Genomic DNA, 18,577 nt, shown 5'->3' with positions numbered 1-18,577 from the left:
ATTTTGTCGATATCACCTAATGACAAAATCCGCGATCACTTGGTTGCCAATCCAATAGAAACATCGTTTGAGACAAGGAAAGAGTACTTGCAAGAAAGTATGTCCTATCCGCGTTCCTTGTATCAATGTCGTCTGAAACACATCACCCTCCCTATCAATGATGCATCTCGTGCAACAGGTGAGAAAGTGCACGTGTGAAATTTGTCACAATCTATCGCCAATCTTTCCACTTTCGCGCACTAGCGTATCTGAATCACGTTCGTGCTACATAAGTTGCAGCATCGACGAGCTTCGTGGTTTCTTGCCACTACGTTTGCTATCAGCCAGCGGAAGATAGGGTACCGTTACCTGTCTATATATCCGTGGCGTGAACCTTAATTCCGAAATGGATCGCTGAATATTCGTTTATTTCGCTTCGTTCGACCATTATTGTACGTTTATCGATCATCGATCAACATTCGAAGAAAATACGCTCCTTTGACTTTTCTTCTCTTCTCTTTGCAAGCTTATTCGTATGCGCGTACACGTGCGTTTAAAAAGGATGGGACTAACTTTGCCTGCAGGTATAACGGAAGAAAGGGAAATTTAACTTTCTGGTATTTTATTTTTCTTCTGCCATCGGGGTGTTATTGTTTCTTCAATCAAGTTTCCCTCGTCACTGTCTCGTTGGACGGTTCTACGACCGTACCTGTCCCTTTTTTTCTCGGGATTGTGCTTCCTTTTTTCCCTGAAAACCTTTGGAAGTACTAAAAGGATCGGATAGCATTTTTTCTTGGTAGACCGAGAGGTCCACTCAATGTGTCAACCGTTCTCGTTGTAAGTAGAAACGTGTCCTTTTTTTCTTTGCTTTTTTGCTGGTTGACCTGGGCGGCTCGTTTTGTCGAAGGCGCGTACCATAGAAAAAGCGATTACGAAGTTACAAAAATCCAAAAGCGGTTGTGCAGAGTGTGTTTCATAAGTTTCGCAGCTGGGAAACCGGAGATGAGTCTGGCCGATTCCACGCGATCATTGATCGTTAACTTTTTTTGGCTGTCGATGATCAAAGCTGAACGACGCGGTGGCCGCACGTAAATCGACTTTAAATCGCAATAAACCGTGCAAAAACTGCGCGGCGGATTTGCCTCGCGCGCGTTCACTTTCGACCGCAAAAAAACTTGAAAAACCGATCCTCCCTGTCCCACTTCAGCGTCTCTGCAACCTTCCGTGTATCTCTATCTTTTTCCTTGTTTCTCTTTCTCTCTCTCTCTTTTTTTTATTTACAAATTCCTCTACTTTCCGTTCGAAGCAATGCGTGTCGAAGTTGCAGTTGCAACCGTGTGTTTTCGTCGCTTCACCGTCATATCGCAACGTTACGTATTTGTATTGCCTTACCTTGAACGCAAGGGCATCATCGCGCTTGCCAGTTCCTCGTTGCCTTTGCAAAGACCTGTAGAACAAATCTGTTTCCCCATCCTCGTATATAGGTTAATCGAGCAAGTACAAAAAGTTACGCTTCAACGTGTAAGACAAATGTCACTCTATTTAGACGAAATGTCCTATGTATCGTTTTTGTCTTGTTTTTTCTTCTCTTTTTTTCAATCAATTAAAAATATTTGGTCACAGTTTCGTAACAGTTTACGGAATATAACTTTTGAGTAGATGGAATGTACAGCATTTTCCTTTACTTTTATACCTTTCGAACTTTTATCTTCTACACACGATCTTGTCTCCTGTTCTGTGCGTCTTTCAGTGTATCAGTAGAAAATAGAAAAGAATCCTGTAACTAGCAGAAAAATACATAAGATATGTTTAACATTAGTACAGCTGTTTTGAACGGACTTGTACACGAGTCGCGATATGGGAAAAGTGGCATATGTAATAATAAACGCAAAATACCGCATTAATCACGCGGTACAGGTAATCGTAGATCGTCATAGACTCTGCCGACTTTTTCTTTCTCCCCGCGACGAATCATCAATCCGGTCGGCAATGGACATAGAGGTGTTTTATTCAATTTCAAGACCGCGTGTGATCGATGATCACGAGCATGCCGCGTAAACAGCATCGTGTAGCAACTGGTAACAATCATTATCACACTGTCACTGTTGGTCGCTTGCGAATGGATTTGCATAGTCACGCGAACTCTGGAACACTGGGAATTTCTCGATTATCGAACTCCGTGAATTCGATCGCTTTTAACTTTTACTCGCAGTAAATCGATCCTTGATTATAGATTTTTCACACTGCTGTAACGAGTGCACGTACGTTTCCAAGCGTCTTGCGCAAGTTTTAGAAAAGTTAGCAATCGGTAGTAAGATATGTCTAATGAAATATGTTTAAAGATACGTTGAATAAAGAAGAAAAAATGAAATGAAAAGTTTCGTTTTCTCCTTTTTCGAAATCGAAATAAAAATAATTACGAGATATGTCAGCGGTATATGTCAGCAATGATTATGGAGAAACGTGCGTGCCATTCGTGACCTCTTCACTACCAGCGTCATCGTGCGTGCTTCTGCTTTTCTTCTCCGCTGGCTAGAACTTTTCCGTTTTCCACGCAATCCAGCCGACTCGTCCTCTCTTTCCGATCCAAACAACTGCCTGTTAATTAGAGACTTTTAAGTAACACGTGGCTAATCCGCGAACAACGCATATCGTATGCGCCAATTAGACGATCGTTTCTTTTCGATACATTTCATTAAATTCTGCCGGTTTTCGAAAGTAATTTGCCTCGTCCTTTACCTATCCTCGTCCTCGCTTTCTACTTTTATTATCTTCGCTACTCGCCAAGGTAACCAGTCGATTTAAATATCTAAAATGCAAAGAGATCCCGACTTTCCGTTCGCGGGCGGAACTTTGATGAGATAGGGAATTCGTGAATATTACGGAGTGAGACGATCGCGTTGATCTGAACGACGAATTTATCGTTGGGAGAAATGCCGACGAAAGCCCGACTCCGTTTTCAACGGTCAACAATAAGACGAAATTGAGGTGGGGAACGAGTAAAGCTGATAATGAGCCCCTATAAAATCGACCCGCTTCTTTTCGCGGTACCCCTTCCTGTTTCTCCATTAAGCGGCTTTCACACGATGCCCGTTGTTCATCGCATCTCTTAATGACAACGAAATTATACATCTGCACGGACGTGCCACGATTTCGTATGTTAGACTGTAAGCAAGCAAGAACAGGTTGATGATCGAACTCGATGTTTTTCTCTAATTTCGTATCATGATCTTGATTAAATGAAAGAAAAGGAAAAAAGGTAACGGAAATTACGAAATCTAAACATCAAAGTAATTCATATCTCGCGATAGTTTTACCCTCGAATGGACGCTGACCATCTACCTACGCGCTCTACGAACGGATATACAGAATACTGTGGTCTGAAAGAGCTGGACAGAAGCAAGGCAAACAATCGAGTCAGAAATAAGGCCCGCTAAAAGGCAGGAGTTAATTTGGTCGGAACATAGGCGCGAAACATCGGCGACAACAACAGAACGGCTCTGAGAAGCGATTATCGGGTGGCTGGCTTAAAAACGACGTGCTCGGAACTGGGATTCGTTCGGAAATCGACAATAAACCGAGACTTTGCGTGCAAAACCCGCTTCCTGTCCTCGGGAATTCGCGCGCCGGTGGTCGCAGATCAACGAAATTTTCGACCGCCACGTTGTGGCAGATTCTTAAGAGTCGTTGCCCGGTCCCTGGTCTGCTCTCGACGTCATTAGCTAAATAACTACGTCGGCTTGCATGCGTTTGCTTTTATTATTACTCCCCCGGTGGATCTGTATGCGGTGTGAAATCGCGGCGTAACCTGTGACTCGCCAGGGAAACACTGGTAGAGAAGAAGAAGAAGAGAGGAGAAGAGAGAGAGAGAGAGTGAAATAAGCAGTGGAAAGGAGACAGATTCGTAGCAGGGGTTGGGTTGGCAGTAGAAAAAAAGGAAAGGAAGAGAAGAGAAGGGGAGGAAAGATAGGAAGAGGAGGGAAAAAAAGATCGCGAGAAAATTAGTGCTTCCTCCCAGGAAGGAGGCCGACAGGTTTTTATGCGTTGGTGCGTATTGTTGCAGGCGGCCATGGTAAGTTCGGAATGTAATTATTAAGATTCAATCGCTACGGGGTTCGATGTAATCAGCCGTAATGTTCGGATTATAAATTGCAAAGGATTTACTCACCGTTGCCATGGGTTCTTCTCTCTTCTCTTTCGCCTTACTCGTGTCCGTCAAGCATCTTCGTTGGCAAAATCTCGAAATTATACATTGTTTTTCTCTCGGTGGAAAGGGCGAATCTTCGTGCTTTATGTTTGCTCTCTGGGAAGGTCGTTTTCGAAACCGGTCCCCTCTATCAGCGAATGGACAAGAAACCGCGGCGACGACTTTTCGAATTCGCGATCGCTCTCGATCAGCTGATGATTCCGACGGACACCTATCTCGTGCACTGATTTTTTCCTAACAACCTGACACGTTTATGCGCGTGTTTTGATTGCCGAGTTATTTATTATTTAGTTTCATTTATTCGTTGTAAACCATGCCGTCCGGCTTACAGGATATTTACTTATCGCTATCTTACGTACCAATTACCGTGCTATTTATCAGCGTGCGTTACTCGAGATGGAAATTATGACAACGTTTATAATGTCTGGATTACTTTGGGAATTTAAAACAGTAGTTAAGAGTCAATCAACACCGTTCATTGTCCCGAATTGCCCCGTGTTTGTGGCGTGTTAGAGGCAATGACTTACAGAGATGCGCAACAACAGTGAAAAAGAAGAAAACCGGCACGATCGGGTGTGCCAGTGTTGGAAAAATCTCGCGGTGCGTGCGTGGACCAAAGGCAACGTGACTGCCATACATTCTGCTATCTTCCGTGATCGTAATCACGGATGCACGCAGAGCTGAGTGGTTATTTATAACGCCTTTGAGACGGAACGTGGCCGAGCACGCGGCAATAGTGTCGGTAGAGCGGCAACCCTAGCTCTGTAATGAATAAATAGTCAACCAGTACCACTTTCGATGGCCACTGTTGACGCATCATCTATTATTACACGAATTTCCACGAAATCATTGTGCCTAGCTTTTCTCTGTCAGTAGACAGGAGAGCGAGCAGCACAGGGACCAAGCGTATTTCGAACGTTTTGCAATATTAACGCTTCGCCTCTTAATTAGGGAAAGACGAATTAACTCGTCGTTCGATCCCTCCCTGTCGATCCCTTAGACGCTAGAGTAATTTCTTTAATCGATGATCGATCGTTTTTCTACGTATCGCTTTATTTCTTTGCTTTGACAAAATGTCGTTCGTGAAAACGTTAACACAATTCTAAGGGTTAAAGTGAAATTATCTTTGCGTATTCTCGGACAAGCTGAACATCTTTTGGCCCAGCGTGAGTCATGCGAACTTTCGTTGTTTAAACATCCTTGCCAGATCTTTGAACGCTTTGTCCGTGTCCCTGTATTATTTGCGTGTTTCGTGCCCTGGTAGGGGTACCGTTTGCCGGATCTTCCGCTTTTAATCTTGTCGCAAAACGATATCGCGATATCAGGTTTTTTATTTGCGGTGCGATAAGTCGGGTCGCCGAGGCAAACTTTGCCGGCGGCAGTCGAAGCCGTTGGAAAACGTTGCTCGTGGATTCTTTACCGTGCCGCTTTCTTTTATCGTTTAATTATCGCTAAATAATTGTAGTCGGGAAAGCTTATCTCGCGAGAATTTAGCTCGTCCTCGAAGTTGGCCATTTTCTTCGCCAGAACTTCGTCAAGTTTATACAAATTTCCGATTCTAGAAGAATTCTCGCCCTAATGAGAAGATTCCTCCCGAGTTAACATAGTAACTCGTAATTAAAACTCGGAATAGACGTGGTGGGTCCAGTGAACACAATAATGTAAGGAAGAAACGGTGGTTCGAGGAGAAGCAGCGGAATAGAATCGTCGGGAGGGAAGAAAATGTGCAAAAAAGAAAGTGTGGAGGCGAGAGGGGGGCGGACTGGATTCAGCCATTTTTGCGACACGAATAATTATATCTTATCTGACTCGACCCGTGGCCTCGGGAACGCGATGCGTTCGCTTGCCTCGGCTTTCGAAAAAAAAAAGAAAAAAAAAAGATATGTAACCGACGGTTCGCGAGGATGAAGCTGCAGGATATGCGTCGACGCGCTTCCCAGCTCCTTGCTCGATATATTTTGCTCCCCTCCCAACTGTGCGTCCTGCTCACAGAGAAGTAACTTGACAGTTTTAAACGAATCACCTTCGACAACGATCCATTAGCGACAATAAATTAATATCTGAAACGTTAAGGACTGTTTTCCAATTATTTCTTCGTGGAAACTATATTAGCTTTTTCTAACTTTCAGCAAATTACTCGATAGGATGTGAGACTTTTTTGGGGGAATTAGATGGTCGAGGATAAAGCCAGTAGATAGTCGCGATGCTGAAAAGCGGCTAAAAGTATTTCCGCTAGGACCAGCTACAAACTGTTCGTTGCTGTTGGTTCTATCGTTAACAGCGTGTAATTGTATGACGTACTATATCGACGTAGAATCGTCATTTCTTTACGAATGGCTTGTTTCGTTTGAATAGAATCGGCATAGTTCTTAAGCAAAAGTCGATATCGCAGTATAAATTAAAATCACGCTAGCTCCAGTAACAAGAGGATCACGGTAGCTTAAGCGTTTACCGAATTTAATATGGCTCGGACAGGCGTTTAATAAAATCTCGTTTCGCGCTGTTCCATCGTGGAAACAACTTTAACGTTTGAATAGAATACAATATAACATTGTGGTATAAATAGGTTTGAGCGACGTAGGAAAATCCGTCTTTTCTCTCGCAATATTGCCTGGGATTGAAAGAGATTGGCGAACGGAAAAACACAAGTGAGACGACAACGCTGAGAGAAAACTATTTGTAATAAAATCGTGTAGAGCACGGTAGAGGCTCGTCAATGTTAGAAACTTTGTAGAAGTTTTAAAAACGAAAGACAGAATAAAACGTTGGAAATAGACGAGCTATAGTCTGCTGCACGTCGAAATGCAGAAAGTGTTACAGTTGACTCCCCATATGCTCTTGAACGGCAATTGGTACGGTGCAATTGATTCAAATGGCATTGCATGGTGCGCAGCGTTATAGAACAGAGTTACGGTGGACTCTTCTTCATAAAGTATGCTGCTAACATTAAAGGGAGCCCACGGAGCTGATGCGTTATGTCGACACCAACAATTACACTGGTAGAAACTTGCTTCGTACGACGTAACACAATATACATATTCGTGTTCGAAGCGAAGTCTATAGAAGAGTTTAAGTACAAGTTGGAATCATTCGGTTCCGTTGAAATCAATCTCGCGTGGTGGTCCCCACGACCGTCCCACTTTCTCTAAATTCCTCGAGCCGTTTGGAGAACGGAAAATCCTCGATGGATACGGGGATCATGATCGCGACGAAGGGAACATAAATCAGCCGGTGGCTGCGTCCCGTGACAGATCACCGGCCCACGGTGTAACTTTGCCCGTGCTTATGAATGAGAATTAAAGGCCTCACGCTGCGAAAGACGGTGCATCGGGAATAACAAATACTAGCCACGAACGCAGCTCGGTTCTTACCTCTTGTTTCTCCGCGTCGCTCGTAAACGAACCAACGAGAGCTCTTCTTCATTTTAACGATGCACCGTTGCTTTTTGCCCCCACCGTTTTCTCCTCTCTGCAACCATGTTACTACAAAACCGCGCTCTGATCTGTGTTGGTGCGTTAATTTCTCTCAGACACGGTAATTAAGGCTGCACGATATCAATGTATATCCTGACAAATGCTGCAACCAGCGATAATACGTAAGAAAGTTGATCGGAATGGGAAACGGTCGACAGAAATTGTAGAATCGACGCACGAATCGCCGGTTTTCTAGCGAAATCGGTAACAAACGGAAGATGGGCCACGCGGTATACGATATCGATAAATGTCTGTTGGATGATCGCGCGGAACGAAGCAACACGAGTACCAGCAATATGCTGCGTGGAATCTGGTTTCTCGAGTCGCCTTGAAAACGAACGATCCACGACGCAGGGGGTGGATTTTGCGATATTAAAAATAACGACAGAATACGCGCAACTGTTTGACCCAGTTGAGATATCGATTTTAGTGGCCGGTATCGCCGAGATTAATATTAGACCGCGTTCTGGAAATAGGTGAACGAGCATACTGCAATACCGTTGCTGCATTCGTTGTCGACGAGAGCGGAACTCGTCTGAATCTGTCTTTAAAAAATACCGGTTTCTCTGGCGAGAAAAACTGCTCTTTCGTTTCGTTTCGTTTAAACATAAACGCACGGTTAGAAACGATCGTGCGGGTGTTAGAGGAGATGCAAGAGGAGCCACGTCTTATCGTCGTAGAGGATAGAAGACAGGTGGTGTTCGAATCGAACGCGCGCATGGACGAGTCGAAGATTTCTCAGAGTGAAAAATTAGAATCAATCGTTGGAAATGTCGAGGTTGCGAACGCGTCGAGACACCGTGTATATAGGGAATGAAGTCAGTGATACACTTTTCCACTTTCTCCGCGACCGAGATTACACGAAGCCTTGGGTAGAACACCGCGAGATAAAACTCACCTTCGTTCTGCTCTTGTGCATGGTACTCAATCGTCAGAGGCTTTCTACTTGTCAACGAATCAATTTATTTGTCGATATTCGTTCTTCCTTCTCGATCGTTTGTTCAATGTTTTATCATGTAGAAGAGTACGCTGGAAGGATGAAAATGTTGCGAAATGGCAAACCACGACACGGTTCTCTTAGTTGAATTATCAACGATCGATCCACGTGGTGGCACGTAGATACACGTGTTCGTACCAGAGCGGAATAAAGTCGTCGACCTGACGGCTCCACGTGTGAAACGTTTGCACGAAACTCGTCATACTCGACGGGCCGCCTCGACCGCATTAACTACCGATTCGTTCTTTCGTAATGCAACATTGTGTCGTACGAACTTCTACCACGTTGCCTTATCTGTTTGTCGAGATTTAATTTCGCGATAAGAAACTCGCGAAAGACCCATCGGTTTCGCTATTGACCTGGTATCTCCAGCTCTTTCCCCTGTACAAAAATTGAACTAGTTTCTTAGAAGGAAGCCAGGTTTTCAAAGCTTCGTTGCTAACTACCACTCGCGTGGTATAGCTTTCATTGCAATTTTCAACAAACTTTCCCGCTATTACGAGGCTAGCCAAGAATCCGCAAACTTGCTTCTCGCGCTTAATTTCACTTTACCTTGAAAACTTGCGCGTTTCAATCTACATAATTTTCCACGGAGAATCGGGTCAACGTTTTCCATCGTGGAACGTGCCACGGGATTTCTGGACGCCACGGTTCGCAAATTGATTCCAGGGCCGGTCGATTAAAACGTAGTTTAAAATTCGATGGTCCAGAGGGATGAATCGGGAACTATTCTTCGCGTGGTGAGGCGATCGATCGCGTTCCGCAGTGGCTTGCATGAGAACCACTGCGTGTTCCCATTTCTCCTTTCAGCGGTCGGTCGCTCGATCCGCGGTTGTATAACAGCAATGAAAGTACTCCGACAGGCAACGGGCAACGTCACGTCTCTGTCCACGCTAACTACCTTGATAGTCGTCGTTCTAGCTGCCAGCATGCTCGCTCGCAATCTTAGCGTGCTCCTATTTAAACGACCGCATAACGCGTGGATGCTGCATGGTGCTCTGGATACCGAGTCCCATGGAGCACCGATCCTCGGCTTCCTCGGCGTTCCTTCCACGTTTTTCGATCGATTCGGTCGACCGAATCGTTCCAATCGTTCTAATTTTTCGATAGCTAAGAGTCGGAGAATTTCTTCAGAAGCAACGGAGAATAGTATCGGTTTCACTTTCGCGTTTTCCCAGTGCTTTTTTGCGGTCAAGTTGTTCTGCGGCTTGAGGGGGCGCGCATCCTTCTCGTCCTCGTCCAAGTCGATATAGCGATCGAGGACATGTACATCGCGATGTCTCTTGCGTTTAATTCCCACGGGATTCGATCGTCGAAATCTTAATCGATCGAAATTAACAGCGATAATAATAAAAGTATACGATTTCTCGTAACATCTTCGCCACGAGTCTACCCTCCGTGCTCGGATACGGCAATTATTTCGTAGAATCTGATTTCGAAACGATTCGTGAAACCTTTTGTTTCCTCCACGAAGTTAACGAGCCTGGTATGCCGACTAAATAGAAGATAGCGAATGGAAAAGGGAAAACCTGAAGGTTTCATGACTAACGACGTCCGAGCGCAGTGTCGCGACACCGTTCCATCGATGCGATCGATGTTGCAGAATCGTTTTATCTTATCGGAGCAATCAGGCTCGGAGGCGTAAAAATGGTACGTGTTTGAAATACTCGTTATCTCGATGATTATTTCGACCCCGGGAACGACGACGCGACGCGATGGAAGTGCATTGTACGATAGGGCAGTGTCTCGCGAATCGATGCTCGCGCGATTTAGGTCAATATTTTTTAGCACATCGTTCAATTGCCTTCGCTTTGACATCGTTATTACTCGTTCGCCGTTGCTCGCCACGAAGCGTGCGCGAGAGAGCCTGAATTCGAGAGTTCGATCGAACGCGTTCGATTTTCATCAGTCGCGTTATAAAATTAGACGACAAGTAAATAGTCAATGTCAATTTCGTGTTCGAACGATTCCAGATTAATGGAAATATGGATATTCGTTTGGACGATATCCGTGTCGATCTTCTTTGAAAACTTGTTGACCCGACTACCGATCACCGACCTGGACTAAACTTGGACACTTTTATCGAATCCGCGGTTATTTTTATTGCGCCGATGTCGTCGTCGATCGACAAATATTTAGACGTTCGTGTTGTCGTAATAGCGGGCTAATCCGTTTTGATTTCGCTAATTTTAGGTCACGCGGGATCAACGAAACCCATAGAAACGATAATCGTACCTAGGAAATAGGATTGATCGATCTAGCCAAGTTATTTCATTGTGGCGTTGTTGCGATTCGAATATTTGAAAGTGCCGTTATTTTCGACTAAAAATAAATGTCAACATATTTCGGCTGGCATTGGACGCGTAATCTTCCGTGGAATATGAACCCGAATGGAAACTTTCTTGTTTCTTCGCTCGATGATAAGGCTGTTGTCGGTGATGCAAAATGGAGGAGTTGGCCGCCGATTCTTGTTTTCCTCTTCGCCGATTGATCCGGCGACCTCGCGAACCGATGACTGGCTAAGGTCAAGCGCGTATTTTCTACTCGCGATTTTCCTTATGCACAGACCTTTAACTCCCGGCTATTAAACGGCTGCTAGGACTAGGGCAAATCGCTTGCTCGCTTCTTCGCCGTCGTCGTCGATTACTAGTTAAACGTGGCCTAATTTGCGACCGTAGCGATCTCACGGAAATGGTGAAAAAAGCGTCGAGGCTAACACGAGAACCGTGACACAAGTGATAAGAAACGATAAGAGAAATTTATGGTTGCGTTGCCGAAACAATATATGGAGATTTAAACACTTGTTGGTTTACCATTCCCGAGGGAAATATATTTTTATTGTTAACCAGAGAGACGGTTTGTTAAAGAAAATGTGCGTCGTGGCGAACGATAAGGCGGTCGGTTCACGGTACTCGTAATGCAAACAGAAAAAGGTAATGTATGGTGTGTGCATATCGGTACACATTGCGATTAAGGCCACGGTCGAAACAGTCTGACAACGCGCTCGTAAACGCGGACAAGTTAAATACTTTTCATCTAGCCACTTATCGAAGTGACGTGGAAAACCCTTCGACCATTCTCGAAGGAGAGCAATTAAGCAATAGCCGAGTTCCATTCGTCGATGTGGTAGTAAATGGTGAATGTTTGTAAAATTGAAAAGACCTGCTTGAAAGAAGCGTCGGAGAAAACGTAACGATTTTAAAATAGAGTCGAGAAATACTATTGGTATTTCGTAGACGTGACGATCCAAGTTATTTATTACATATTTTTTACTGTTAGCGAAACCGCGAAGGATCGAGGAATACGTTTGACTCGATGTTTTTGGCATTTTTAATGTTTCTCTCCTCGATATCGTAGCTATTTCAAGCGTTTATGAAAGGTCGGCGGAAAATTCTGTCGACAAGGTTTCGCCGCGGACTTTTCTGGGAAAAGCGATTTAACGCCCGCGTTTCCGTGATATTTTTACGAGCCGAAAGTTTTTCTCCTTCGAACCGGTAGGTCATTTATTTACGTACAACGTTGCACATTCGTCATGTCCATCAAAAGCGTCTGGAAGAATCGGGCGTACAATAAGAAACGAAAATAAACGGCGACGAGAAAATTGGCCTACTTTTGCAGCTACAAAAGAAGCGTCGACGCCGCAATTTCGGCCGTTACTTCGATAGAAAGTTGCCCGTTTAAAGATCGCGAGGAAAGTAAAATGGAAAAAGAGCGCAACAGAGCGTCGGGAATTCTCCGATGCGGCTACCACAAAAAAAGCCCACACAAATTTCACCCGTGCAAACACGCACGTCGTGAAAGAGTTCCCACGTGATTCCATCCCACGCAGTTAAAAAAAGTTCCATCGAGAAGCGGAGTGCCGCGCAAAAGTTCAACGAACAAAGTTGTCGTTCTCTAACAGAACCTTCGTGCTGAAAATACACCGTCCACCCTTTAGGATGGAAACCGCTCCGCTATTCCATTGCTTTTCCCTGCAAGAAAATCGCCGCTTCAAGTTGTCGTTTCACCGCAACTTTCGTGCTCGAAATACACGATCCCGTTTCCCGTTTTCGCCTTGATAAAACGTTTCTCAGATAATACATTTCCCTCTCGACTCGTGGAAACTAGCGCCGGATAATTTGAAAAACGTACGTACGGCCATCGAATCGCAAATTACTTTCAAGAGGCGTGTGTCGAACTTGAACACACCTCTCGGTCGTTCGTTTCGGCTAAGGATCGAGGATTCTTCGAAATTTCGTGAGACGCCAGCGGATTCGTCGTTCTCCGAGAGTAGAGACATGGCTTTACGTATGCGGAATACGTCTCGGCGTCGCCGTCGGCGGGCGAGTTGCCATACGAAGGTCTCCTCGATGTCGTTTTCGGCAGCCGAAAGGGGGACCCTCATGAAGCGGCCGTAGGAGGGAGAGTAGAACGTCTAAAATCGCGTGGTTGTGTGCTCTTATACAATGTGCTCGCGCTACGCTGTGCGTCGAAGAAAGAGAAACTGGTTATCTCTTTTCCCTCTCCTCCTTTACTCTCTTCTATCTTTCTTCCTCGATTTCATTTTCCACCTTGTACATTTGCCAACCTTCCTCTTTTTTGCTACATTTTTTCTACCTCGGTTTCTCGTTGCTTTTTCTTCGAGTACAGTGTTCTTCTATTTATTTTCTCTCTCTCTCCCTCCCCCCCTCTCTCTCTCTCTGCTTCGCCTCTTCTTCCATCTACTTTTTCTCTCGGTCATCCACATGTTTCTCTTCTTTACCTCCGTTTTTTTTTCCTTATCTCCGACTCTGTTTCTCCGTTCCTCTTCCACGAGCCCTGCTCGACGTTCGTTTCCCCTCTACTTGTTCCTGTTTCTGTCTCGCTCTTCGCGCCTCGTTTTCTCTGTTTCTTTCTACACACGCACGCGTGTCCCTGGCACGTGTGTCGCATCTCCACGTCGTTCCCCCGATCCTCCGTCTCCGTTCCCCTGTCGCCCGGTTTTTTGCGGCTGTTCCTTCGCCTCGTTTCTCTTTCATCCTCTCTTTTCTTCCTTCTTCCCGCTGCTGTTTCCTTCCTTCGACCGATTTATCCACCTCGCATCCCCCTTTCCTCCTCCGTCCCACTGCTACGTCGTGGATACGCATGCGTTTGATATCAGCTGAGCCTGTATCCCCGGAACGTAGTTCTTCCCTATTTCAGATTATTTTTTTCTTCTCGGTCAGAACATGCCAGATGTTTGGCTGGGGACAAAGCGAACGTTTAAAAAGTTAGAAATACATCAACGATATCTGGACATTTCTTATTATATATTTTCTCCTAACGACTTAATCATAGTAAAACTCGAATATCAGACTAGAACGCAGTATCGTACACCCTGACGAAGGGAACGATATTCTTATCGTTTACCGACGAATTTCTATCCTCCCCTCGCGACTTCCTCTCCCGGACGGCTCGTCTGCCTGGCAATAAACAGTCGATTTCTCTTTCGCTCCGATGCTGCCGGCTTCCCGTCCCCGGTCCCCGTGTTGTGTCACTCTTCGTCGTCCGGTTGGAGCGCGTTGGTCGGAGCGTTGCTCGCTACGAAGGGGCCAAATAACTCCGAGGGGTAAACGACTTCCACGCGTGACGGAGTCTCGATGAAGCGCCGTGCGTGCCGGTTGAGGAGACAGGTTCGGGCATCCGGCAAACTCAGTCGATTCGGTCGCGAATCGACGTTCCAGACTCGCTTGGAGAGCGTTGGTACCACTTTGTCGTTGACACCGCCGCCGTATAATCTAAATTCTTCCCTCAAAATGATTTTTAATCCTTGCGATGGAACTCGATACCAAACGAAGGTAACCGATGTTATTTTTTTGATGTTCGATATCGGAATTTAAGGATAACTATCTAGAGTTCGATCGAAGGATAACAATTAAGAATAGCATTGGTGATTCGAACGATAGATCGATAATTCCAGAACTAGAAGTAGCGGAACGACTAAAAGGCGAGCGGAGACGGTTGGAACGAAAAATTGGCCGTTTCTTTTCCAATTTATTTCCGATGACGGAAGGAGCGCGATCGCAACAGTTTTGCCCTATCAGTTTCTCCAATTTGCCTGCAATTGCATCGTGACCGTGTAGGCGGTTCACGGTTGCTCGATGCCGAGCCTCCACGACGAGATACCGGCCGTTCTTCGGATTCCAGTGTCTCATAAACGTCTGTTAGTTTCCGAACGAGGCTTTCAATTCGACCGCTGTTCCACTTTCTGCTTTTGCCATGCTTTTCGACGCTTGCTTTCTTCTCGTACTCGGCCGATGCCTGGCATCCACGATATTTGCTTTAAGCTCCTTGGAATGTCATCGATAGTACTTTCGGAATCGGCCGTAGCTATTCGATCCCCATTCCACACGTGATATCTTCGCTCTTGGATTTTTAATTTAAATTGTTTCTGTTCTTCCTTTTGTATGACCATCCGTATTTATGAGATCCAGCGCGCGATATCGCCGCTCAAAATGTTACATACTGTACCATATCTGCAATCATATTCCCCAGCTTTACCTTGTAGAGGACCACGGAAAACATTCTCAGTGGTATCCTCGTTGAAACAACGATGCGGCAAGTCAATGGTCTCCGTGTTCGAATGAAACTCGAAGAGAATCCCGTGTGCGTGGGTGGTGTGCCGTTTATTCCCGGAGATGGAAGTGGGTCACAGCAGCTACCACCGTCGCGCGTATGAATAGGGGGTGGAAATGCATTCGTGTGCATCGCAGCCAGGTAAAACGAGCATATCTTGCCGAGTATTTCCTCTCTCTTGCTCCTTGGCCGTGTATTATCTTTCAGCGTGTTCAACGACGTTTCCTTGCTCAGTTTTCCACCAACAGCTTCCCTCTTTTTTTCCAAGCGTTTTCCAACACCAGCTTTCCCAGCCAGCATTTTTTACGCAGTCGTCTTTCGACCTTTTCTCTCGACAGGTTGATTTCTATCGGAAATTTGGCGTTTGGGCGTGGATGCTGGCCAGATCTTTTTTCTCGCTGGATCGTTTCTGTCTAACAGTTTTTTCTTGCTTGTTTCTTTTTTTACAAAATCCTTTGGTATTGGTCCAAATCGATGCTCGAAGCAATTGAAATTCCGGTCAGTTGGTCACCTTTTTTCAATATTGGACGTGGAAGCCTTTTAAGCTGGAACAAGTTCACGGAAGAGCTGTGCGAATCGTTGCTGAAATCTCAGAATTCTTCGTTCGTGTGGTTACCCTTACTGGCGGCGCACGGTTGCTCGGATATCTTTCTTTCATCACCGAAGAGTAATTAGCGGTGACCACTGAGTAGCCACTCCCGGTTGAATCTGCCAGCATTTAAGAATAATTGCGGAGAAATTTTTCTTGGAAGCCGTCGTTTACGTCTCACGAACGCTCGTAATCGCCGTAAATTAACTTGGAATATCGTCTATTCCATCGGCTGATCTGGCCGATTCCATTTTTACTTTTACCATTGGTATAATTCGTCGAAACATTTTTCGTAGCTTCTATCAGGCATACGCGAATTCTAGGAACCTCTTTTCGTTGAGGACGATCGCTGCCCAGGCCCCCTCGTGGATTCCGCGTGCGTTCAGCGACCGCGTGCGAGTAATCGGCGAACCTGGCGAGTTTTTTGACGTCATTTCGCAAACATTTGCGCAGTTCGGACCGCCTGTTATTTCGTACGCGATCCTCCTCCACCCTCGACTCTCCCGTCAAGTCGCAACACTCTCGGTTCAGAAGAGCAACTTTCGACGAGAGGTGATTCGCCTTTTTCGGGGCCTGGCGTGGCGCGCGCGTCGTGTCTCCTGGCCCTCGGCCGCTCCTCCACGGCCCCTCTAATCGCGAATTCGAGACGGCTCGCACTTTCACTCGGTTCGTTCCTCGTTTTTGCCTCTTTTGTTCGTCGTTCCTCTTTTTTTGTTTCGAGGACCACGCGCGCGGCTCGACGACACACGTTCGATTTGGGAATGCGCGAGCGCGACGCGGAATATCGAGTGCTTCTGGTGCTTTACGGCGTACAGTCAGTCTGTGGGATACTTGGACTTGGACGTGTTGCTGTTACACGAACGGATTTTCGGAAGAGGTAACAACGCATTCTATTTCGGGACGCGTTTCATTTTCTCTCGAGAGTAATCGCGATACGCAGCTTCTCTTCTATCGATTCTTTCTGTATCTAAGAAAACATGAATTCGATTATTAGTTGAAATCGAGTCTCGCCCAAGTATCGGCAAAGTTAACGATCCGTTACGAAATCCATGGAAAGCGTGATTTAAACGTGTAGCATCTCGCGAAGATGGAGGTCGAACCAGATCGTTTTACGTCCCACGCGCAAAAGTTCCACGAAGACCGTAGGAAAGTGGCAACGAAACATTTTCCAGACGTCATTGATCGACGACGGCGAAATCCAGGCGAACTGCTCGCTGCACATGCGTGCGTCGTTTCGAGATGTTTGCACGTGCGTCGAGAGCGTCGCGATGTCACGTTGACCCAGTTGACGGGGGCTGCAAGCTCTCCTGCCTCTCCCGTGCAGCGATTTCTCAACTTGCGAGAATCGATGGCACGTGTATTTGCCCGTAGACCTGTCAATTCGCCAATACGCTCGTCTTTCAACCACCGTGCACGTCGATCTTGCACGATCAAACGTACTCTCGCGCTGCTATTCCTCGTTTAATCGTTCGAAACGAATTCAACGAGATGCAGGAGAAAATCGTCAGCTACGTGGCTGGGATAATTCGACATTGGATAGATGGTAGCGATTCTGACAGCGTAGAAACACGGATGAAAAGAAACGTTGGATGAATGGAACGTCGTGTCGTCCAGAAAATTTCGCTGTAAGATAGGCGACCGTACAAGAATCTTTTAATCCAGAGAAATTCTCGATTGATGGATTCATGGCGAAAGCTGTAATCTCACGATCGGCGTCTAGACGTGGTCTATCTGTACGTTATCTACACATCTATGTATACACCGTTTGTTCAAATTTATCCGGATAATCGTCAAATTTTATTACGATTTAATTACAAAGCTAAGTATAAATCACTGTAATGATTTTATTATTACGCGCGATGCATGGCGCGCGTGCATCCGATTCGCGAGAGAACGGGTGGATAACCGTTTCAAGGTGAATTTACAGAAGACTGGCCGGATTATTTGTGGATCCGTTTCTGGAGGAACGCGCGAGGCATCCGCGAGTTTGTTTAGGTTGACAAGCAAAAGCCCCGAACCGATGTTTCACGCCATCATGCTCATTGTCTCTTTGTCAACGCGTCGGCGCGCAAATCTTGTAGGATTTGAACTAGATTCGAAGATGAGGAACACCCGTATCGCGGAGCCGAGTGTATTTTAGTAAACTAAACATAGAACCGACTCTAAACAGGTTTCAAAGCCGCGTTTAGGATGACGCGACAAGAATCATAAAGCGTGTTGTTGCGCGTTAAAGAGACGGAGAACGAAGACCCGGAACAACGAGAAAGTGGACAGCGCCAAATTTCAGGAGACAAATTTTTCGTTCATGCAAATTGATTGCTCGCGTTCAAACGCGGCTGCTTTCCCTCTCGATTTCTCTTTTTACTTTTAAACCATAAAGCGACAATGTTTAAATACGTTATTGGTGAAAGGATCCACATAGGTATCCCGTGTCGTTAAGATAATCAGCCTTCTGCCCCGAGGTCGTTCGTTCGGTTCTTCTCGTTTCCGTTTCGCACCGACCATCCTCGCTTTCGTTCACGATTTGCGCAACGATGCTCGTGGGACGAGCTCGATTACGCTCGTCGAAATATATTTTCGCGCTCGTATAGCCGAAAGCCAAGAGCGTAAACTTGACGTTTTTGTATACGTCGCGACGTAATTCCAGCAGAAAACTCGAATCTGACTCTCGTCTCTGGAAGGAATCGAATCGATCGGTCCGAACGAAACGTCTCGTCTCGTTCTTATGCTCTGCCTGCCTGGCTGTTTCGCGTGCAGCG

The 18,577-nt window shown here is 45.8% G+C and overlaps 1 protein-coding gene across 3 annotated transcripts in view; it reads left to right on the top strand.

The window, feature by feature from the left end:
* The window catches only part of LOC100744970 (solute carrier organic anion transporter family member 74D), an 83,619-nt gene that overhangs the window by 37,000 nt on the left and 28,042 nt on the right, over positions 1–18,577 (top strand). The window contains exon 1 of one of the 3 annotated variants that reach the window (XM_012384612.3): positions 16,587–16,695. The exons of the other annotated variants lie outside the window; for them this stretch is intronic. The gene's annotated coding sequence lies outside the window, so the exon portion shown is untranslated. Of the gene's footprint in view, positions 1–16,586; positions 16,696–18,577 lie in introns of those variants that run through there. 3 annotated transcript variants of the gene reach the window in all.

The sequence above is a fragment of the Bombus impatiens genome, unplaced genomic scaffold (genome assembly GCF_000188095.3).
Source record: "Bombus impatiens unplaced genomic scaffold, BIMP_2.2 scf_0264, whole genome shotgun sequence".
NCBI classification, from domain to species: domain Eukaryota; kingdom Metazoa; phylum Arthropoda; class Insecta; order Hymenoptera; family Apidae; genus Bombus; species Bombus impatiens.
This window is presented reverse-complemented; position numbering and strand designations above follow the sequence as displayed.